We start from the raw sequence: 25,184 nt of genomic DNA on the forward strand, positions 1-25,184 counted from the left end.
CTGTTCCATAAATGCACTCTGGTATGATTTGATCTTGGCAATTGATGATGATAAATACTTGAATTGTGCAGCTGGCCCTGGATCTGGACTCAAGATTTCCCCTAGTGTAAGATTAGCTAATATATCATTTTTTATTCCCTGAACAGTACCTGCTTGAGAAGGCATACAGTCACAGAGAGTCATCTTAAGTTTGGCAGGAAAACTAAGTGGTAAACATTTCATTAATATCCAGCTGGACAAAGAGAGGAACAAAATTAAAATGAGCAGGAGACAGAAAGTACAAATGGTCTTTGCTACACTTTTAAGAAGCAAGGAATTTCCAAAACACCACAGAATAATTTTTGTTGCTGTTCATTATCCATTACTTCTCATGGAAATCTAAGTCTTATCACTTTGCTTTCCTAGTTGTTGCAAAAGTACAACAGTATAAGCTGAAGCATGTCAGGGAAACAGGCTCACTTGAGAGTGTTTTGGGTCTGTGAATGATCAGGATATGAAAAGAATTCTCAGCTTCTGTGAAGCAATAGCCAAGAAACTAAACAGCATCAATACACAAACCAGAAAAAAACCCAAATATTTTTTTTTGTGGGAAACCGCGTTACAAAATCTGTGTGATACTGAATTGACTGTAAGATAGATGAGGTTAGTTTTGTCCTTGAGAAAATGGACAAAAGTAGCAAATTTTCAGGATGAAGATGGTGGTCAGGCAATAGGTCTGAAGGGGCTCACCAATGAAAGAGTTTGATTACTGAAAGTGGTGGATAATGCTCTTAAACCTGTCTCACACATCTGAAGATGTCAGACATGATACTAACTGACCAAAAAACAGTTTCAGGGAGAACCATGAAAGTCCAAATATGGAATCCTGATGCCTGTCCTTGGGCTCAGTAGCATGCTAATCTCACAAAGAACAGACACCTGGATAAGTATGATCAGTTAGGGAAGAGTTTTTCCACATATTTTTTTTAAGGCTATGCCTTACTTTGCTGGCTCAGTGGAGTTATTTGAAGAAGTCAGGAAGGAGTTGAATAGAGTGAACTGACTGGAGTGGTGTATCTGTCCTTCTAAAGCAACTTCAGTAGATTTCCTCGCATTTAATTTCCTGAGCATTTGTAATAAACATTAAAAAATAAGAGAAGCAGAATGAACAAATGTGATGGTGGGCAGAAACCAGAGGGATGTGTGCAGGAGCCTTTTCTGGTTACAATATTGATAAATGAACTGTCTGTGAAGAAGTGCACAACTTACAATAATGAGTGCCTGTGTAGATCACAGCAGTTGATAGCTTTCAGTGCAGATAAACATAAAGGGATGAGCCCTGAACAAAAGTACTTCTAATGTCACATCTTAAATGATGGGCTCTGAGCCCAGCACTAATATTCAGAAGTGAGATTGTTCCATGAATACATCAGTGTATCGGTCAGTAGCAGTCAGGGATAAATAGAAGTTAAAATTGCAGACATTAGTAAGAAAAATAGAGAGTGCAATAGGCAGTGTTACTGTAACACTTTATGGATGCATGGCTTGACTACAATTTGAAAAATATGCAGTTTACATCTGCCTCTGCCAGAAAATTTATATTAGAATTAGAAAAGGTGCCAAAAAAAGCTGGAAGGATAATCTGAAATGGAAAACACCTTCTATAAAAGAAGCAATTGAGCAGGTTACGACTTCTGAGTTGGGGGAAATTATCCAGAAAAATTATAATTGGTATGACGATGGTAATTAGAAAGCAACTGTGAGCAGTGTTGTCTACCACAAGAAGTGCATATCTCAAATGGAGATGGTGGGAGCCGGATTCATAACCAACAACAAAAAAAATGGTTCATTGTGCATCATGTACCTGACAAGCTGAAATATTGCCAAGGATGCCATAGAATTATGGAACATTTATATGAGCTCCTTTTGTTCAGCAAGTACTTGGTAACGTGATCTTGGGTTAGGACAATCATACGAATCCGTATGTCCAGACCTACTTTTTGGTGATTACAGATTTGGTGCATTGATTAGGACCTGGAAAAAGGAAACACAAAGCCATAGCAAAATGACTACTGAGGGAGAAATAATGCTGTGGGTAAATCATACATAGCACATTATTTTTCTTTTTCTTTAATGCCATGAGTGTTTCCTGAAGAGGCAGGAATCCTGCTGTCACACCTGTAACTAAGACCATAAGCAACAGAGGTTATGTATCAGGGCAGGAACCTGCAAGCTGGAAGCCAGTGAATCACTGATGTTGTGTTCCAGGTGGTTTTACGTGGTAGAATAAGAAGTTCAGGGCCCTGGAGAGTTGGTACAACCAATTGCCTGCTGTGCACTGTAAATCAGGGAAAGCAGCTTGCAATTAACAAGGAGTGTTGAGGTCTTGTCAATATACTCCATTTTACTGATTATCAGAAAGGTCCAAAACCTCTGGGTCAAATTGCTAGTGAATGTAAATTTCAGTCAATTTAAATTAGAGTTTTAAAGTTTCAGAATCAGTTAAAAAAATAAATGCTATGAAAAGGGGAAAAGCAATCATAAAACCTGGTCAAGAGGAACACCTCCCCTTCTACCTCTCCTGACTACCATGTATGACAGCTCCAGCTTCACAGAAGAAAAACCCCTTTCAGTGAAAGAGTCATTGGCTACATAGTAAACTGCTCTGTCTTGCAGACTCATTATTTTTAAGCCCCACCAAAAAAGTAAAGCATTAATAGTTTGCCTTTACGTCATCACATCCAATAACTAGATCCTCATCTAAAACTCCTTGAAGTCAGGGAAGGCTGTCATTGACTTCAGCTGGCATTGGAATAGACTCTGAGAATGTAAATTGCCTGCTAGCAAGCTAAATAAAGATCTGGGTTCAATTCAAGTTGAACATAGATAAATTAAATGGAGAAGCTATACAGGTCTGCAAGCACACCAGCCTTCATTCTGTTTGTTGCTGCTCAGTTGACTTCAGTAATTCATTCCATGAGGTAACACATCAAAATGGCATTTGATAATGATTTTCACTATCAGTGAAGGCATGAAGCAGAAGATTAAGTAGAAATCAAAAATCCAAGGGTTAATAATAATATCTTACAAATGGGAAAGGATACTTTGCACTGTTTATGCCATGCACAGCATTTCAAAAAATCGAAGCCAATCCCTTTTTCAAGACAGCATGAAGTCAAGCCCTATCTAGAAAATGGCACATTTATTAGGATTTCAAGAAAAAGTGTTCTTGCTATTATCTCTGGGATGAGATAGACTTTGCAGGAATGACATAAATATTCTTGCCTCCAGTGTTTGATTGGCATAATCTGTCCACAACACCTACAGAATATGATACTATATTGCAGGAATGTGGCATTAGTCTTTTTTTAGGAGCAAATATTTAGAACATCTTGAAATATTTCATTGTCATACATGTGTCTATGTGTATGACAGAAATAAATTTTGCTGCTTGGTGTCTTGGGATGTATCTTCTTGCACACAGAAATACTGAGGGCAGCCTTCATCATAGCACAGAGACATACCTTATTGTGGTATTTGGGTTGGAGAAGACAAGAAGAAACAAAACAGAAAGGGAAAAAAATTCTTTCAGGTATTTTTGTCATCTGAACAATTGCTTTGAAGGGAAGAAAACATGACCTGCTATGCTACACAAGTTTATATTCAAATTTTTTCTGTTGCTATACAACAAGTGTTACAAATTCACAAAATTTACCACTGAGTTTTGGTTGGGGTTTTTGTTGTGGTTTTTTGACTGACAACATTTTTTTCCCCAGTACCTCAAAGAAAATGCACCAGTGTTGTTCTTTGCAAAGATTACATTAAACATTATTGGCGGGAAAGAAGATAACCCTCAAGAAAATCACTTGGAACTGACCAGTTCTTGCCCAACTCTTTCATTCCTAATCACACAATGAGAACCTTGAATGGGTTCTGAGAAGCACTCAGAACCCACAACATCCCACCTACTCACTGAGATATTTTGCATAAACATTTTAGGTCATGTGGGCAATGAAGTCTCTCAAACAGCATGGTCAGTTGCTGTCTGGATGGGAGTCTCCATTGCAAGTATTCTTGCAAGAGCAGCTTCTACAGGATCAGGGTGGGATACCACAATTTGCTCTGATTATTTCTTACAGTCCAGCTGGTCTGTGGTCCTACATGATGACTACTGTACATCAATGATCCATTTCTATTTATTATCTTAAAACTATACACAGAACTACTTCTAGCTTTCCTAATATGTACAGTGTCCTACCTATAACCAAAGAACTAGAGAATTCTTTAGATTGGAAGAGGCCTATGAAAGTCATCTAATCCAACCTCCTGCTGCCCCCGATCCTGCCCTTAATTAAGATAGTTAAATCTTGCTAGTTACGTCTAGAACATTTTCAAAGACATTTCTGCGCCTGTATTTTGCAGACTATTTAAATTTATCCATGTGGCATTTGGCCAGTTGCCTCACCTGTCTCTGGAACTGACAGTATCATTGGGACTGCTCAAGATTCCTCCACCCAGGAGGAACATCACCAACACACTGAAGCACAAAAGTAGTGCCTAACTGATCTAGGCACAACAGGCAATTGTCTGAAATTTTCACCTTGACTGTTTCTAGTCCATTGCTTTGCCATGAAACAGCACAGAGATCAATCTACTGCCTATTTGTCTCAATTTACATCTACTCAGAGATCACCAGGAGACTTCATGGATCAGCCATGGAGCTGAAGACAAAATGCATTGCCTTTGTGCACAGATAGAGTGCTGGTACCCATCTACATCAAACCTGAATTTAATCCTTTTACCACAGCTATAGTTGAAACCCAAGCTTGTCAAAAATGTTCATTCTTGGGTCTAATCAGGCCTACCACTTCACTAAATGTAACATTAACACACACATAATTACGGGGTAAGAGAAATTTTTCCCACTTCAGCACTTCCATGCATCCAGCCATGTGATACTGTCACATTTGTGAAGCATGATTCTATTTATATGTTCAAGTAGCTGTCATAGCAGCCTCAGCATCAAATAGCTGCTCTGCTGGAGTGAGCAGACAGTTGCTAATGGGAAATGTTACAGAACTCCTGTGGACAAACCTCATGCTAAGCAGTATTTTGCTGCTTACTGTAGGAGTGAAATTAGAACAATTTTGCATCTCTAAAAAAAATTGCTGCTACATAAATGGGTGCTTTTAGCAGAGGGTGGTGCCACCAGGGAATTATCTGGATACATATACTTCAGCAATTCATTTTAGAGAAATCATTAGGAATGGATGCCCATCTCAGACATACAGCTACCTCACAGCTTTCATCCTGGGTTAAACTAACTAACTTTCAAAAACCCAGTCAGGATAGAGCACCAGCATCATCTTTTGATTTTCCCTGAGACATACTGGTGATGACTTCATCAACAAAGGAAATTGAGACTGAAATGGTAAACAAAACCACACAAACTAATCTAGAATGGATGTGTGTCTCATATTTCCATTTGCATGCAATGCTAATATACTAACACAGTACTTGCTGGTACTCAAAAATTCCATAATACTCCAAAACCTACCAGCTTTCTGAGCAGAACACAGGGATATGTACTGTGCTTGGGCATTCCTCTAACACACTTCAGAGGAGAGGCCATTTTTTTCAATTTCATGGGGTTTTTTTTCCTTTGCTTTCTGTAACTTGAAGACTTAAGAAAAAAAATATAGCTTCATTCTAACCATGGATATTTTACTGAAAAAAACTGCCTTCTGTAATCTTGTAATTATAAGACCTTCTGATCTTATAATTGACCATGATTTGGAACAGAACAGTGTTTACAATGCTTATTGTTTTGAATGGGAAAATTTATCATCTTAAGGCAAGAGATGCTATCAGGCATGCCTTTGGCATACAGGGCCAGATCTCCAGTACCTCATGCATAATCCAGAATTAAATTAGCTAAAAAATTTATTGCATTTTATTCTTTTTTTTTCATATAAGGATATAATTTTTTTTATATTTAGACATACTACATATAGAAACATAGATTATTAATTATATTAATTTATCTTAAATTAATTAGAACTAAAAATACATCATTTTATTATGTATTAAATTAAAATATATTTATTTCATTATTTTATTTATTATTGATATTTTACAGCCAAAAACTTTAAAAACTTTTGTACCAAATCTGTGAACTCACAGGTTCATTTGCAATAGAATTTCCATAATTCCCTTGATGCTTCCCTTGAGGAAGGGTTTCTGCAGCTGCCCAGGCAAGATGGCTCAGTGAGATGAGGGCTGAACACGTCAGCAATTCCAGTGGAAAAGCATTACTGATATCTTAGCTCTATATGTCATTTTTTTAGTGTATTGGGGTACACAGGCATGTACACACATACCTGTCTCAGAGCTGCTCTCTCCTCCTTACAGGTCTTGTCATCCACTCTCCTTCTCTGTGAACACAGACTCTCCAGCAGGGACCATGTTATTTGTAGCACTGCCAAGTTTAATCCACCTGCAGAGGCACCTGGGAAAACAATTTATGTACACACAAAAGTACCTGTGGAGTTTGAACACACTACATGTCTTAGCACTTCTACTTCAGTTGAGAGAAGTGACAAATATAGGTCAAGAAGAGGAAACTTATTCAGGTAGTCAAAGTTATCAGAAGACCATAGTCAAGCAGATTTGAGTCTTCAGGTAGCCATGAAGCCATGTCCTGACTTTATCTGGAGCTCCTTGCTGAGAGTGAAGCACTAGCTGGATGTACTTCATGGGAGCCTTGGCACCAAGGATGTGCCAATCAGTAATCCACACTACTAGGATTTATTTGCCAAAGGGTCAGTGTTCCAGGATGTCAAATTGTCGTTTGAGAAGTGATAAACTACAGAGAGATCACCATTCACCAAGAAGGAGTGGAGACTTTGGGACAAATTGAGTTGTTATAAAACATTGTTCGTTAATTATGCCCCATGAGAGTCTACCTCCAACAAGGGACTGCCATGCTGGCCAGCTTAGTGTGGATGATATCAGATTTTCCCTGTCTATTTCAGGATCCATTTGCCTCCTTGGTCCTTCTGCACAGATTGACTTTTTGCAAGCCTTGGAACAACATCCTGGCCCTGTACCTGCATATCACTGGCTCATGGTCTGTACTGGCTCACCAATTCAAAGTGTGGCCCATTGCTACCTTTCAAGGAAAACAAAAAAATGGTTCTAAAAGAAGTCTAAGGATGGAGAGATAATTTCCTGTTGCAACTCATTGGGCAGCTCCCACCCATAACAAGCTGTTATTACAAAAGCACATTTTAGCACCCCTGAAGGAGAGAGCAGCATCTCATGGTGACACAGATAAGGTATCAACAGGGGCTCTAAGAAAATAGATCAGTCTGTACCCATTAATGCTGGGAGATCATCTACTCATGTTGCAACATGACTTTATATCCTGGCTGGAGTCCAGGCTTTGTTACAATTAGCATATTAGCTTCAATTATGTAAGCCAGCAACTAGCTTTTAGCTAGTATCTGTAATTTACCTTGGGAAGAAGTTTGATTTTGTCTGTCTTTTTCCCAGTGTAGCTTGATTGAGAGTGAATTTTCTGCAGAATATTTCTTCTCTGGCTAAAATGCTGTCTATTTCTAGAAGCTCTGGCGTCAAGGTCCTATTTCACATTTTAGGAAATCTGGAATGGGTTTCACTGTGTGCCCAGCTTGGGTGCTGGTTGTTTGAAGCTGCTCAAAACATCCAGAAAAAGCCTTAAGTTTATATCTCACTCCAAGATAAGTTTCAGAAGGGACTCAGCATAGAAGGGTGATGCCAAACCTTGCAGTGTGCATACCCCATTTGGCAAAAAAGCAGAGCCCCACCAGACAAACCGCTGGGAGAACTGGGAGAAAGGTGTCAAATTAAAGTATTAGCTGAGAACTCAGACTTGAGACAATTTTTCTGTTTGATTGTAAACTTAAGGGACATGATCTGGGAAAATTTAATATTTTTGCTTGTTTTTACGGGATTGGGGGCAGAGTTTAGCAACAATGACTTATGCTGCTGACTGTAGCACAGAAAGAATAAGTTCACAGGTAGTTGTGAGGCATTTAAATGCTGCAGTGGAAAAAGGCCATGGATATGCCTGGCCAAAACTGTCAGGTCTTTATGTTAATATATTAACCTTCCCTCAGTAGAATAGAGGCCTAAAGATAAATTCATTCTCTCTCCTTAAAATAGCCTAGACATAGCTAAAGCAACTGAGGAACAAAGGACTAAAAAACTGTTGGAAATCTGGGAGCTGTTTAAGCTGAAAAGGAAATGGTTATGAAGGATTAGAAGGAGATGTAGTAGCTCCCGTGGGCCTTCAGCTTAGCAGAGCATAACCATGACCGGCTCTTGTGGTGACCCTGAGAGATTAGGAGAAGAGCAGCAGGTCTAGGATTTGTGTTCTTACATCAGGTAAGACAAAGAACATGCCATTAACTCATGGCAATGTGGGAAAATGGAAGAGCAAATGTCGATTGACTGCTTTTTTAGAGTGAGATATGAAATGAAACGCTTATTGCCAGAACAACCTCTGATAGATGAGATCAGAGAAGAGAAGAGGTGCCCCAGCTAAACAGTATTCCTAGGAGTTTATCTGTGGATAATCCACATTACTCTTTTCACAGAGCTATGATCTGATATTTAATTTTTCCACCACATTGTGTTTTTGGCAGGATGTTTTTACTATCTCACATAAGAACCAAATTGTTTTGCAGCTATAGGATGACAAACTCAAACTCTTCTTCAGGGTAACACTAAAAAATGGAGAGATAGAAAAAGACTTCAGCGATGCACAGCCCTTATGTGTTGTTTTGTTACAAGACATGTATCATCAACTTCCCACACATTTTTTATGCAGGAGATCTACGGGATGCTCAGCTTGGTGCTCCACAGATGCCACCACCATCAAACAAATGACAGGAAATTGGCAGCATGCTGTGGATTTACTTTCTTCAACTGAATGGAAAACACTGTTCAGTATGGATCTAATACCCTTCCCTCTTCACCCACTCCTGCCATGCCTCCAGGTTTCCAATGCAGGTCTCAGGTTGAAGAAAAACTCAGTCCTTCATAGGCTGAGGGTAAGGTCTTGCCAATGTACAGCAAAAACCTAGCCACTCCTCAGGTGCCACTTGGAAGACATCCAGCCCCTCCCTCCCTCTCTGCCTCCCCTCCCCAACAACACTCCAGAGAACAATTTTTTTTTCATAAAGGGGAAAGCTGGAAGAGAAAATACTTAATTAGAAATTTCAAGAAGAATTAGAGTGGGTGGGACATTATCATTCCATCTGTGTTTGTTTTACAATTTCATCTGGAAACTAAGCAGCCCATTGCACATGCCGCTATAAATGACAGCCCGTGCCCCAGGCTGCTCACCCCACAGACAGTCAGCAATTATAGCAGTGCTCTCCAGTGGCCAGCTCTGAGTCACACCCAGTACTTTTCGTGTGTGCGTGCACCTTAAACATTCCACAAGCTGCTAACACGAGGCGTTTGCCAACGCGGCTCCGAAAGGCTTTGAATTGTGTATCTTTCCTGCTTTAGATGGAGATTGATACAAGTTGAGAAGTGAGTTGATGTATTCTCCTAGCCCTTAGCCTCCAGGGTTGGCCCTGCCTGCACACAAGCTGAGGGCAGCTGGCTGCCAAACTGGCCCAGCAGTCTCCTGCCTCCCCTTCAGGTCAAAGGCATTGGCACAAAGGCTCAGTGCACCTAAGGAGCTGCAAGGAGCTCCAAAGACAAAAGTCTGTCATACTGTTTCTAACAGCCCTAGACTGAACTGGTTTCCTTGCAGATCAACCTTACAAACACACAGCATGACTAGAGAGGACAGCAAAGGTACAGAATCAGTGCTTACTTGTATTATTTGCTGGTTGATACCTATCCAGCCACAGAGAATGGCCCTTGGTACACTCCAAGCTGAACAAGCATCATCTAAACCATAGGATTTACCTGGTGAAGCAAGCTATCCTCAAGAATGGCACAAATATTTCTTTCAGGCCTTTCAAGATGATTCTGCCTGCTCTTGAGCTGGGCCTTGCACTGGGCTCTGGGGTAGTGTGGATGCCCATCTCCATGTCTGTGGTTTCAAGGCAGAGTTGATAAGGCAATTTCCTTCCCCACAGAACTTTTTTCTCTTCCAAAGCCAGGTGTGAGTATTGGGTTACCAACCAGGATGAATTTCAGCTGCCTAAAAGAAATCACAGAATTGTTAGGGCTGGAGGGCTGTTTCACCTAGGGAAGAGAAGGCTCAGGAGGGGACCTAAGAGCATCTCATTAATTTACCTGAAGGGAGAGTGGAGAAAAAGAGGGAGACACGCTTTTTTCAGTGGTGCCCAGTGACAGGACAAGAGGTGACAGGCACAGACAAAAGCACAGGAGGTTTTATCAAAACATAAGGAATCACTTTTTTTCTGTTTTTACATCACTGAGAGTGATGAAGCAACATGTTGTCCAGGGAGGTTATGAATTCTCCATCCTTGGAACTCCTCAGGAGCTGTCTGGACATGGTCCTGGTCAAACAGCTATAGGTACCCCTGCCTGAGGTCCCTGTATAAAACTCATATGTGCATTGCTTTCCCTCACAACAGATTATTGGCAAAAAGACATGTAAGTTCTGTCAGAGCTAAGTGGAAAAGGAAGCACAATTAAGACTGCAAAAGACAGGCAAAATCTAACCCTTATAGCAAAGAGCTGCTCAAAACAATCCTGGTTGTTACAGTGGATAAAACACATGAAAGGAGAAACTTGAGGAAGGACAGATGTGATGTCTGGATCTTAAGGCAAATGCAGGGTGGCAAATCTTATCCCTACCAGATGGCCCTATGATTACACAACCTTTCAGCGCACTGATGGAGTTTGAGATTTTCTGTCTTGCAAGAAGCAGCTTCAGATGAGTTTCAGCAGAGTAAATATCCACCATTGACTTTTATTCAGTTTTAATAGACTTTGGCAATTCACTTTTTAAAACATACTTCTGCTTTATGACTGCTACTTTCTAATACTCTCCTCCTTAATCTCTTTTCTCATAGATGTTTAATTGTGTAGAAGAATCACTGTGATGTATTTAACTTTCATATGATTTCCCTGTTTGGTAATAATACCCCCAATTAACTACTGTTTTCATTAACCAATTTACTCATTTATAATCAAGGGCAATGGCTTTAACAGTTTTAATAATATGCCTTGTTAATAATGTCTTAATGAGGATTAGCCTTATACTGCTCTCAGAAGGTTCCCTTTCTCCCTAAAATGAGAAAAAGCATATTAATGAAAAATAACCTTCTATCTCCTGGCTAAGTGTTTTGTTGGAATAAAAAGAAAATGTGGAAAAGTACTGTTGATTTTTTACCTCCATATTCTGCCATTTACAAAACTAGTGAATTAGAGTAGGTGTAGTACATGATGCACTAGCCCATAAATCAGTTCTGCCTCTTTCTTACTTGCTATAATTAGACACCAAAAGGCTCCTTTTATATCCTCAGTTGAATCAGGATGCAGGCATTCTTATCAGCTTCACTGGACAGAGCAAAGAGAATACTGTTAATTAACTCAGGGCAAGAAGTGAAATCAAAAAGAAATATCGAGTCAACGTTTTATTGAATTAAACTAAAAGATCAAATCTAAGAGAATCTTCTCCCATAGAACTAAGGAAACACAATAAAACTGCAAAGACTGACTATAGGTTCTGCTAGCAGTAGCATCAAAAATTTAGTGTCTGGAATTGACAAATAAGGAGACAGGATTACCAATGATTAGCAAAAAGAATCTGGAATAGCCAGGTTAAAAATAGCAGCTCACACATTTACAGGTAGAATAGAGAAACTGCATAAGAAACCTTGCATTTAAATAAAGGGGAACAGAAGCATAAGTCAATGCATGATCAGGCAACTCTGGAAGTTTAAGTGTTGGAGGAAGAAGCACTTGGTAAAAGGCAGTTCTCTAATGCATATGAACTGATGGAGAACTGAATGCATCTTTCACAGTTTTGCCAAAACAGAGCATCCACAGGCTGGTCTAGCAGTCTCTGAGGAGCAGAAACCTGTTCACACTCACCTGTGCAATGCACTTTTGCTATGCTGCATTCTATACACATAAAGGCCAACCGACCTCTGATGATCGGGATATTTTTAGACAAAAATTACAAACCCCTTTAGCCCTCCATCTTCCAGCATGGTATTTAGATGTCTCTGTATTCCCCATTCCAGCACTGTTAGGATTTGAATCCTGCCTCCAGTGATATATTAGGATTTTAAGGCACACTTATGTGAGGAAAATAATTTAATCTCATTAGCTCTAAATACTGATGGCAATTGATATAGTAAACATCTATGCTGAGATGGGGAGAAATTGATCTTCAGAAGTCAGTATTTGCCAGCATCTGGAAATGCTGGTTTGCCATAATTAGGTCTTTTCTTGCCTATATTTTGGTTTTAATGAGTGGAAACTAGAAAGATAAAAAGAGTAATGTCCAAACAATTCTGTTCCAGAAAAGCCATTGCAGCTAGAGCTATAAAGTGTCCAAATATATTCATTCAGTTTGGGATTTAGAACACAGTAAAAATGCAAATATCACACTGGTTTTCAACCTTTTGCAGAGATGTCAGATCAAGGCCTATTCACACCACACACTTGACTATACCTTTAATTTATATTTTTGATCAAGCACAAAAGTTGGAAGTAGCCTCAGTATTAATTTTTAAGAAGAAAATTTTTAAGAAGAGAATTCTGTCACTCCAAACTCTCATTAGTTTCCATTATTTCTTGGAAGGTTCCTATAACAACAAATACACATGGATGAAATCTTGTTTGCACTAAACTCATCAGGCATTTTCCTACAGACTTTATTGGAGGCAATATTTTATCTAGTATCTTAGGAAAAGTAGATTTTACTTTTCCTTGAAGAGTCACAATTTTTACTGGTAAGCAGGCAGTATCCTTTATACAGCAATTCTGAGGCAGCTCATGCAAGTGATAAGAACTCACTGAACAAATTTTGATGCATTCTGAGACCATATGAGAAGGTAATTAGATAAATTCATGGAAGAGAGTTTTCAGAAAAACAGGGATGATTTTGTTCTTTTCCTTAGGCTTCAGAACAATGTAAGCCCTCTGATTTGGTACTGAATTAAACAATGAGCTCCTTGCCCTTGACTGCGTACAAGCTACTTTTAAATCACTGGCATGCCAGTTCAATTCCATCACTTATTTATTTTTTTAGGCTGGAATAATTTAAAGCCAAACTTAATTAAGCTTCTGACATTGTGAGATAGCATAGAGAAAACTGTTTAAAATACGGGCCTTGTGTGACTTGGGTCTTGATATTACTCCCATTTTGATTTCCTACATTATCACTGTTTAAAAGCATGTTTTAAAGCTGTAGGGTTTTTTTTCTATGGCTGGTGTTTGTCATCTTTTGCACAGATCTATGACTTCCTTTGCACATAAAGACATACATGTTCCTATGGAATATTTTATATCACTTGGCTGGCTCTTGATTACATCTTGTTTCTCCCCAGATGAAAATACCTGGGGTGCAAAGACAGATGACTTCACTTTTCTGTTTATTGTGAAAATCAAGCTGAAGCTAGAGGGGAAGAACTGGGGATGGAGCCAATCAGCACTTGGTCTGAAATATTTTATGACTTACCTGACTGTTAATGAACAATGATATTTTCCTTCCTATATTTGCTGGACTGGCTTGACTACAACATAAACAGAGGTGAGAGAGGCCACAGAAAAAGGCTGAAAAAAGCCTGGCCAAAGGAAGGGAATAAAAAAAAATACACACAAAACATGACAGAGTCATAAACCAAGACATCAGACAAGTAGAAACCAGGACCTCCTTGGTCCAAACTGTTCTTATAAACTGTTACACAGCTTTAGGTAATGAGCAGATTTGGCTAGCTCTGGAAAGTGGAACAATTTTTCATATCTTCTAGCTAAAATCTTGGTCTTATTAGGCTTCAGTACTTTACGAGTCACTAGGATTTCAGTGCTAATGAACTGCATTCCAACTTCACTTCTGTGAAAGCCTATGGTTCAGACAAAATGACTCGTTGATATATAGGGGTGGCTGTTCATTCACTTAGAGTGAGAAAAGGCATACGAATGCAAAAGAGCCTTCTACTTCTACCTCCTGTCTAAGTGTTTTGTTGGAATGGAAAAAAATCTACTTAGATTTGCCATTTGATTATGCCCTGCATTTTAAATCACACTGAAGTAATGTGATAGACTGAACTTTGTTTACATAAACTGGTTGAGCCTTGTGATAAATTTCTCCCCGATAACCCAGGACTGATGCCTTAAAGAGCCATCAGTTTTCCAGCCAGATAAGGGAAAAGGCAGGTAAGCAGCAGATCCTTTGGAGGTGGTGTAATGCTTTTTTTATCATCATGATTTCCTCCCTCCCAGAAAGGCACAGCTGCATCTGACAGTGTAAAACTCCCCACCATGGGAGGTATTGAGTGTTCACATGGAAGCCAGAAGGTTTTTTCCCTCCTGGTAAGGCACAAATGGCACAAGGAAAAGCATGGCCAAGCAGCAGTTGGGTCATTAAGAGGGGTTAGAAAGCATCAAAATCCCCCAAAGTGCCCCCCAACTCATTTCCACAGTGTTGCTTCAGACAGTGTAAAATCCCTCTGCAGGGGAGGTGTCAGGTTCCTGCTGCAACCTAATTATTTCAAAATAAACCTGGCTCATATGTACACAGGTCATTCACTGTCTTTTCATTCTAATCCACCACAAGGGATCTATTAACCAGAACCTCAGCTACCCTGCCTCAGAGGCAGGTTGTAGCAACTAATAAATAAAAATCTATAGAACTGGCAGGAGAGGCCAGAAGTTTCAAAAGTGGTCATATTACCATTTAAAATCCTTAGCTGAAAAATTAAGAAATAGCCATGTTCTGTTCAAAGCATATGAACAGCATATAAATGAGGAAGATATCTGTTTACGCAATCCAGTCTGCTTTGATTCAAGAATCAGTCAAGCAGCTGCCCAACTTGAAAGATGGATTACACATTCACATACCACAGTCAAGGTCAAGACACCTCTCCAACATTTCCTAGTACATAATATTTCAGACTTGAGTTTTTAATCATTGGCTTCTTAGACACAGTTACTTTAACCCATTTAGCATCTGCTTGGATGTGCTGCCTGAATACTTCCACTCACTTGTTCTGAAGGGCTGTGGCAGAGACAGGAACTTATTCCACCCCTCCTCATTGCTATAGAAAATCCAGGTCTGTGTGAAACATTTATACTCAGCCTCAAGATCCAGCCTCATCTGCTGAGGTATTGTCTCTCTTCTGGCCTCCTGGGCCAGGTATTGCTCCTTGCAGCTTGTGATGGAAAACTGGTAAACCATAACAAAAGCTAAAAAGCCGCTCTTCAGAGTTCTCTGGGAAAAAAAAAAAAAAAGGCAAAAGCTTGAGGAAGAGACCTAGCAAATACTACACAAATTAAAGATTAAAAGAGAGGGCTGTTCTGATGACATATCTGCTGGGATCTGTCTCTGTGCTTTTACTTCTGAAAGATAAGCCCAGGACCTCCCTTCATGAGTCAGCAGTAACATAAAAGTAATTGAACACCCTGCAAGGAGAGGCCTGTCGTGTTCCTGTATTTCACTGCTTCAATAACCTGATGTTATTAAAATTTCTTGCAATCTTCTTGCTATTAGGCAGTCCTTATTTGATCAAATGATTATGAAAGATGGAGGGGGCTGTTAGCTTATAGAGTTTCCTTCTGATACAGAATTACATGGTAGGCTGATTCAACCTGAGTGTGAAAGCAAAAATAAGAATTTCTTTGCCTCCTTGCTCATTTTTCTATTTTAATTTCCTTATATTTTTTATCCAAGAATGTCATAGACTAGTAATATCCCATGACTCCATTTCACACTTACTTAGCAATGGTATTTATGACTTACCTCTGGTAGCAATCTCCTTATGTGAAGGTATGCAATACATCTTGGGATGTGGCAAAACATCCTTTTCCTCTTTTTAGATTATATCCTTACACTCTTTTATCTAACTGTATTACCAGTTTTTTCTACTACTTTTCAGTAGCTTTTTCCTCCTTCACTTCTATAGGAGACAAATATCAAGATGAATGTCTGCTTTTACAATGCATTCCTTGGAGGAGGAGAGCACGGTAATTTGCTTTGACATGCTCATGCTTTTAATTGTCTGGAGTATTCTCAAGACACATCAGTGTATTATCTTTCCTAATTTCCTTTTAATCCTCTACACAAGTCTCTAAAGAGCTGGTGTTGAGTCTCTCCCTGATATCCCTGGATGTAAGGATGTTCAATGCATATTCCCTAGCAGAAACAAAGTCATGCCCAGGCTCAGCCCCAGAATGTATCATTTTTAGACCAATACATGGATACATTGGAATGCTAGGAATCTCATGTCTGTTTATAATTATGGTTGTAATGTTTCCCCCAGATAATAACATTGAAATGGTCTGGGCACTACAAGAAGAAAAAGAAAGCCCACCATTCTGTTAGAATCTAATTTTACTTCACACCAGACATTTCCATTACCTTCTTTGCTATACCACAAACACAGGACTTTGTGTTTCTTCCTGTTCTCCACAAAATCCTGCGAGAACGCAGAGAATGGTCTCAGTGAACAAGCTTCTGTAGCAAAGAATAGCCGACCCATTGGTGGGAAAAAGAGGCTTCAGGAGGCATAACTAGGTGACAGAGAGGACAGGCCTTATTGCTCTTCCCTCTTCTCAGCTTTCTTAAGTGGAGTTTGTTGTTTTCCCCTGTCTTTGGCCTGATGATGCAGAATTCACTTACTATGGCAAACAAATTCTGTTAACAACCAGAATGAAGCAATAAATTTAGAAACTTACTTACCAGAAAGTTTTCCCCCCTTCATATTAACAAAAAAAAAAAAAAAAAAAAAAAAACCAACAAAAAAACCCCCCAAAAAACCCCAAAAAACAGCTGTTGCCATAAATCTTTTGCTGGCAGATGCTACTCCTGTGATGATATCCATCAACCATATCAGCCCCATTCTTTCCTTGCTGGACTTGGTACTTCAGCAGCCTCTCCATCACATCCATGAATAATCTCTCTTCTGAATGGCCATGCCAGAGCTTGGACACACTAGCTGGATCCTGAGCCTGCTGCTGGCTCTGGGAAGTCCTTCCTGGTGCTTGTTCAGTTCTTCATGCTCTATTTCACACATTTGGAGGGAAGCATTCATTTTACCTAAAGCAACTGTGGCTGCCTGAAAATCAGGTTTAGACTAAACGAATTCACTATATTGATTCTGTAGGCCATGGAGAGAAATAAGAATCTACTAAACACTGATGCTACCCACCCATCTCAGGATGGAAGGACCACTTTCCTCACAGGCTTCAGTAGAACAGAGAAATGTCATCAACTGACTGGGCACAATCTTGAAATACTGATTCAGGCTGTGATAAACAATATTTTACCACTAAATTTATGGCTTTACAGTTTTCTAAGAAGCAAACAAGCATTAGGAATACCATATGTGTGCAACAGTGACATCCCATGTATTACAGAATAGTGACATTTGTATCATTATGGGACACTGTGATGGAGTGCAACAGCTAAAGTACTGAAAGCTGATATATATGGCTGAGGTACCACAAATATAGATCCATGTCAATCTGCATGGCATGGTCATGGCTGATTTTGGGAATGTTATGATCCCTTTGACTATATATTGACAATCCTGCCAGCTTTTGTGGGGTGTTTCCTTCTTCTTTCCCATACACAGCTGCTTAAACTGTGACTAGAAAACTGTCACAGACCCCCCATACCAGGGAATCAACTGAAATTATGAGACTAGAAACGGCATTTTCCTGTTCTTTATACTCTTACACTAATTCATAATTTTTCCAGTTCTCTTCTTCTGCACTGCTTTTCTGAGTTCTTTTTCCCTGCCTTCCCCCTATTCCCTTTAGACTATCTATCCATTTAAAATTCTAACAACACATTTCTCATGCTTTTGATGACAGCTCATAATTGCTGACAAGAAATAGAAGTAAACCATGAGAAAATGTGTATGCATTAAATTGTCATAATGTCATAGACACTCCTGAGATCAGTAATGAGGAGGTTGGGCTTTAGTTAAGACAGCTAGACAGCAAATATATACCAGTAAGAAATGGCAGAATATAAAATTGAATAAATGGTTGTAGAAAGATAAATTATTATAGTAAGGAAAGCTATGTGAGAATCAGACAGAAAAAAACCAGTTCCCTTTACGTAGCATAGAAAACATGGGACAACTGGCAATGAATGACATTTGTGGCACCTAACTGGTGCCACTCCTTGTCATTCTGCAGAAGAGGGGGTGACTCCCCAAAGATCTGCTGCCTTCCTTGCTGTAATCACTGGACACAGCACATGGTGGGCTGCTGCTGTGAGCACAACCACAAAACTCTTCCAGAAACTGGGCTCCTGGGACCATGGGTCATGCAAACATGTAAACTTGTTGGTTCACCAAAGACAATTTATATTTTGCACTTCTGCTTCTCAGCCCATGCTATTTAACTTAGGCAACAGACTAAACATTTCTGAGGCCTCTCCTTACCAAGACAACAAAAAGGTGACAAATTCTGCTGATGATCCTGAAGAGTCCAGCAAGAAGGGATTTTATGAAGGAGGCAGTTGGAAGCTGGAATAAACATAGTTTGTTTATTTCTGGAGCAGTGTCTACAGCTCCTGCCTCCCTTGCAACCTTCTAGGAGTGTTCACTTTTAGACAGAAACATCATGAAATCAGCACTGTAATCCAGCTCATTGCTGGGTTTATGGGTGGAATTGCAGTCCATCTCTGCTATAAAATGTGGCTTTAAGAAGGCCAGCTTTGGTAAGGACTTGGCAGTCAGTTTATTAAGACAATACCTTTCTGTATCTGCTGCTTTTAGACAAAATAAGGTAAAAGTTGAAGCAGTGAAGTTGAGAAAAATTCGCCTCTTTACATTTTTATGAGAAAAAAAATGCACTAACACTAGATTTAAATTTAAGCCATGGTAATCAAACCCAAAAAAGTCCCAGTGTGCAATGCTGAATATCCAGTACTTACCCCAGATCATCTGCTGTTGAAAACCTGATCATGTCTCCTGAGGTTTCCACAAGTGGTTCCAGTAATTGGGGTTGCAGTTGGCCAGCTGCCGTTGAAGTCAGGCTCCCCCAATTAGGAGACCTGCCCGTGCTCCCCAGGGAATTACCTCATCAGGACATCCCTATGTATTTCTGCAGACCCCTCAGACTTTCTGCTTTCAAGGTTACCCAGAAAATGTGCTTCTCAGAAACACAAAGGGATTCCTGCAGCAACACAGATATTAGTTGGAATGTATTAACTTGGATTAAGATAAACTGGGGATGGCGGAAGGGGGTAGGCAAGGGGAATGACAAGGAACTGATAATCTACTTGTGATCTATTCTACAAATGTCAAAGAGGGTGAGATTTTAGGTGGGTTTGTGGTAGAGATTTTTGTTTTTATTCATTTCTAAGCATGGATGAGCATTCTAAGGGAGAGAGGTGAATGGCTCAGGTGTGTTTTGGAGTTCAGAGGAGAAAAGGAGGTGCCAGATCTCAAATCCAATACACATTTTACACAGCAGAGGAACTATCATGCAAATCTATTTCAGTGATCTGGCTGTGTGCAGGAGGGATCCCAGATTTCCACAGTCCCTTTTAAAATAGCTGGCACATAGCAGTGAAGCTTGGCAAATGACCTCCTTTCACATCACTAGCCAGTCTTGGCTGACTAGCTTTTATAGTCAGCCTGTAATGTGAAACATATAAAATACTAATCTTACACACAGCTTACATTTTCCTTCTTTCTCACCTGATTCTGATCTCAGCAAATCAAGTCAGGGGCTCATTAGTCCCAGGCTTTACTTATGGAACACAAAACAGTTGTTCTCATGCAGTATTATCCTCATTAAATTCTTGGTTGAGGTAGGAAAAAGTAATTTTCTTTCTGGAATCTGAACAAGATGGCCTCAGCCATAAGGTTCTGTTACAGATGGATTGATGAGACAGCTGAGACAAGAATCTCTTTGCTGAACAAGCTAAGGAATAAATGCTCCTTGTGCTGGGAATGGGAGTTAATACAAAGTGTTCAGGATGAGGAAATGACTTATCTCACAACTCCCTCTCTACACTGAGCATCTCACCAACTTCCCATCACAGAATTCTCTGGCTGGTGCCTAAGCGACTCAGATGAGTTTCATTTCTTTGCCCCAGTGTTTTCCATACTTAATGCCTATTCTCAGAAATATCCCATTAACATCCACTTTCCTGTAAATGTCCCTAGTGACTTGACATTTGGACATAAGCAGCTTACGTGGCCTGAGATGCTGTTAATTTTAGCAGTGGCAAGACTTGAGATAGCAGTTCTCTCCACACAAAAATATGGGTGGCATGCTCATAAATCCAAGTGTTAGTGGTTTGAAAAGGCTGACAACTTCTCTCTGTTTCATGGAAAATAAAAGGAAGCAATTTCACTATTAAAAAAGAGGAATCTGCACATTTGCCTTGTGAGTCCACTGGCAATACCCTGCCAGTACTGCCAGCTTTATCTGGCAGTATCTTGGTGAAATACTCAAATCTGGCATATTTTACTGCTTTATGGTCTTTGTCTTCAAATACTCTTGCATGTCTGGAGAGAACTGCCAGGGCAAAAATAACTTACTGCACATTTCAGAGCACTGCCTTCAGCGTAGCCTGGATTCTGTCAAACTAAATTTCACCTGGGGAAGAAAATGAGGAAAAAAAATGGTCCCTTGTAGTCCTGAGTTCCCAGGTCACTGGGATCAATCTTGTGAAAAATTAGGTATGGACATCATCCCCACACAGAGCTGGTGGTCTGGAGGAAGCAGCCACAGTGAGGCTCTGCCCACAGGGAGAGCTGTATCCGCATACACCTCTCACACCAGAACCAGAGCTGCAGACGGTGAATCATAAGCAGTCCCCATGATGGTCTCGGGGACCTGCAGCATGCACAGCCTCCCTTTCATCCCCGGGACAGAATAGGCACAATACACCCTACTAAGGGTGTTACTGCAAAGGAAGAAAGAGAAGAGGAAATACTTTACCTCCCTTGAGTTACTCTGTGCTTGAATACCTTCAGGAAAGATGTAGGTTATTAAATTCTGCAACAGAAGAAGCCTGGTTTCTGCAGGTTGAAGTCTTGACGCTCATTGATTTTGATTTATAGGATGGTGCAAATTATGGCTGAAAGTCTGTCTGGAGCTGGGACAGGTGTAAGGCCAAGAACTCTGCTTGGTGGAGTCCCACTGCACTCACCAGCAGAAAGACCAGGAACCCTTTGTTGTCTTCCAGGACCCTTTTCTTTCTCTAGTTTGGGTGATATCACACAGCTGGTTCAAAAATTACTGTGGGGAGAGGGAGAGACCAACAACAGCATATTCCCACAAGCACAAGTTTTATAGGACACCATGTGTCTGCATCAGCTGTATAATTATTCCAATAGAAAATCTTTACACTTTAAATAGAGAAGTCTGAAAAAAATAAAAACCTGGTGCCTGGAAGTGACCTTTCTGTTATTCTGAGTCTCTCTGACAAATGTGGCAGCAGGTCACCCTTGTATCATTGCTCGGTGCCACCCTGTCCTCCTTGTCCCTGCCCCAGACAAGTATTCCCAGAGCTGGCTGAGTTCTCAGCAGACTCCAAATTCTGTGTAGCACCCTTTTCCACTCTTGTTAACACAAACCTTGTTTCAGCTCTCCAAGTTCCACAAAACAAAGATCAGGCCTGGAAAGAAAAACCATCTAGATCCACATTATTGGTGAGTTGCTAATTGTTGGGAGTTCAAAGAGCATTTGAGGGGATGCTGAAGACACTTGGGGGTGTTTTGCTTTATCCCATAACACATAGTAATATGTAAATTTAGGCATGTGGGGAGAAGGTAAGCCAAGTGTATTATTGTAAAATCTGTAAGAGCTAATTTGCTAGCCCAGGACTGCATTTTCAGAGCAGGCTGCTCTCACTGATCATGTTGGGACATTGGCTGAAACATGCTAAATTTCGTCAGTGTTTTGGGGTTTGGTGGAAAGCAGTAACTCTCAGCAAACCCAGGTGTTTCAGAGTTGGAAAAAGTAAAGTCTGACAACATTCTCTACACTGTTGGAGCAAGACAGAAGGAGTGAGACGCTGGTTTCATGAGGAGTTCAGACATAATAAGTGGAAATAATACAATATAAATTTTCATGGGTCACCCATTGTTAAGCAAAGCTCTCATTAAAGCAAGGCAGAAAAGAGCTAACTCTGAACAGAGTGGTAGCTTTAAAAGTGGATTTTTCAGCTTTTGTTACATTTCACTACTTTTTTTAACGATTTATACCACAAATAACCAGTGTCTGCTTTGCACTGCGGTGAAGGATTATGGCAGCTAAGGTGTACTCCTTTTTTTGTGGACTTCTCTGCATTTCAAACATTGGTAATTAAAAGGAGAAAGGTATGTTTTCGTGAAGAATTTCAATTGCCAAAGAAACACAAGAGAATTTAATCTCTCATCCTAATGTTTCTGCTATCTTTTTTGAGATGCAAAAGGTTATTTCTAGTGACTGTAGGAACTTAGGACACTGCCAGTTTTGAGAAAAATCTATATTTGATAACTTACAGCCACATCCTCCAAGTTCTGGGACACAGACTGAAAGGATCAGCTTTCAGAGGAAAAATAGTCCTATAATCCTAGGTATTGAGTCCTGAAGTTTGGCTCTGATTTACATTTCTGTTGAAAAATTATAAACCCCAAAGTATTCAGGAGATATAAACCCAGATCTTTTAGAGCACTAAAGATAGTGATGCAGTGAAGTACCTTCACATATCATATCACCACCCTTTATTTGTCATTGTGCATTTCAGGACTCTGCCAAGTTGACATAGAGGCAATGCCAAAATATCTGGTGCACAATGAAATGGAGACTAAGAAGATTAGATGTGAGCCTTAAGCTCCATTCAGGAACACTGGCCAGAGGGAAATTCACAGATTCATTTCTTTGGGGTTTGTTGTGTCTTACGGGGGTTTAGCAGTGTGCACCTTAAATCCTGCTGCTAATTCTGACTCCCTTCTCTCTCTCTTCTTGCTACATTCTGCCTTCTTTACTCTGGGTTTATCACCTGTCTCCTGGGTAACAGCTCTCACTACTGAGGACTGATTTCTTGTGATGGTATCTTTTAATTTCTTTTCCCTGTAAAATCATAAGAACTTGTTGAAAATTAGTTTCCCCAGTTACTACTGATTTACTAATCTATCTGGTGTGCAATTTGATTCCTTTATTTCTGATCACAGACTATAATCATCATCATTGGAAGCATTTGAGCTGAAGAGAAACACAACTGACCTGCTCCCTTTTTACTTGTTTAGCCGAACAGAGCTCTTTAACTCTAAATTTCCCAAACATTACAACAGATTTGGAAGGGATGAGCCAAAAATATGGAGATCAGCTATCCTTATGCCTTCTGAGTTTAGCTTAACATCCAAGAGATAGAATAGGGCTGCAGGTGACAAAATTTCCCTTTATTCCAAGTATAGTCCAGCCTGTAAACACAACTTCCTTGCACACACCAAATAAAAGGGAAATCTTATGATTATTTGGTCACAGAGACTTGGTATAAAGTTACCAGAAAAGAACCAGACCTCAGTGATTGTCATTATGGTATGCTATTGCCAGCTGCAGAAGAATGAAGGGACACAAGCAGACTCAAAAGTCTGGCAAGCCTTACTGCTGCATTTGATTTTGAAAAATCCTCAAAGTCTCTCTTTATAAGCAAGAGACATACTGAGTAATTCAAAATAAAGTGTCCCTGTCAGAAAGGCATTCCAGTGAAATTCCAAGTACCTTTCTCCTACCTTTTCACCCATTACATCAGCAGCCTCTTCTTGTGATAATACAAATAATTTCATTGACACAACTGTTGTTCTGGGACACAGCTCCTACAGTGACATCTGTGACTTTCCAAAACCAAGGAATGGAAAAACCAATTAATTTCTTCATGGCTCCACTTCTCCTCATATGCTACATTTTCATATTATAAATAAATTTTCTCTCAAATCCACTGCAATGTGAAAATAATACTGAAACAAACCCCTTTATTTCATAAATTATTTTCCTGCCCAATTCCACTGGATTAGTTTCACCTTTAACTGTGTACTTGAAAATTCATCAGAATGTTGCTTTATTCGTTTTTCTAATATTAACTATGGTAAGGAAATGAGAAGCAAGAAAATAAACACCAAGGACCACTTTTTCCAATGGAACTCCAAAAAGTCACAAATAGTATGTGCTGATACAGCTTTGCATGAAAGTAGATTTATATTTACATGTACAAAACACATCATTAGCCACACAGTGTTTTATGAACGTGGAATGTCCCAGTGCCTGCACAAACACAAACACTCACACATACCCTGAACATATTTCAGCAGAATGACTCACAGTTTGCCTTGAAAAGGCAAGTGGAACTGGCAAGACTGTGCTGGTATTTCTACCTAATGAAACTTTTCCAAGCACAGAACAATCACCTGTGCTCCTTGGGTATGAAACCCAGCGAGTCTGAAGTTGTAATTGTGATTTTTTTAATGATCAGAGAATCACATTCTGCAATAAGGTAATCTCTTTTTTTTTTTTTTTGGGGGGGGGGGGCTGTTTGGTTTTAGTTTGTTTGTTTTTAAATGTATTTCTCTCACCACCAGCAAAGAGCATTGTAATACTTTTTAAAAACAAATTACTTCTGTGAGGAGAAGAGAGCATAAGGAGAACAAAACATAAGTAATTTTAGCCCAAAGGGTAATTTTTCTGGAAAGCATTGTGCAGCTGAATAGAAGGTTTTGGCATGAGAGAGTTTTCTCACTCATAATTATAGTGCCTTGTTATAATGAATGTTAGAAGTCAATCCTTCATTACCCAGCAAACAGAAATTAAATAGAAACCCAGTAGGTGACTTGGATTTAAGACTCAGTGACAATATATTTCCATCAGTCCAATTTAGTTTTCTTTTACCGTAAGGTCATTACCTTCTGAATGCAAATCTGGAGAGTGTCTTCACAGCCATCTTTGGGAATATTTGGAAGTGCATTAGTAGGCATCTAGCCATTCCAGTTACAGTAAGGAGCATTAATCACTAATCCATATGAAGCATCTATCTGATGACTGCATACTTAGTA

General features: G+C 39.7%; 1 long non-coding RNA gene across 1 annotated transcript; it reads right to left on the bottom strand.

The window, feature by feature from the left end:
- Nucleotides 1–1,759: 1,759 nt before the first annotated feature.
- Nucleotides 1,760–25,184, bottom strand: LOC113460839 (uncharacterized). Its single transcript, XR_012579890.1, has 8 exons — nt 25,035–25,184; nt 21,091–21,390; nt 19,070–19,311; nt 16,541–16,816; nt 15,169–15,394; nt 9,946–10,183; nt 6,360–6,487; nt 1,760–2,013 (listed from the first exon to the last, which is right to left on the bottom strand). It is a non-coding gene; the product is annotated as an uncharacterized LOC113460839 (long non-coding RNA).

The sequence above is a fragment of the Zonotrichia albicollis genome, chromosome 1 (genome assembly GCF_047830755.1).
Source record: "Zonotrichia albicollis isolate bZonAlb1 chromosome 1, bZonAlb1.hap1, whole genome shotgun sequence".
NCBI lineage: Eukaryota > Metazoa > Chordata > Aves > Passeriformes > Passerellidae > Zonotrichia > Zonotrichia albicollis.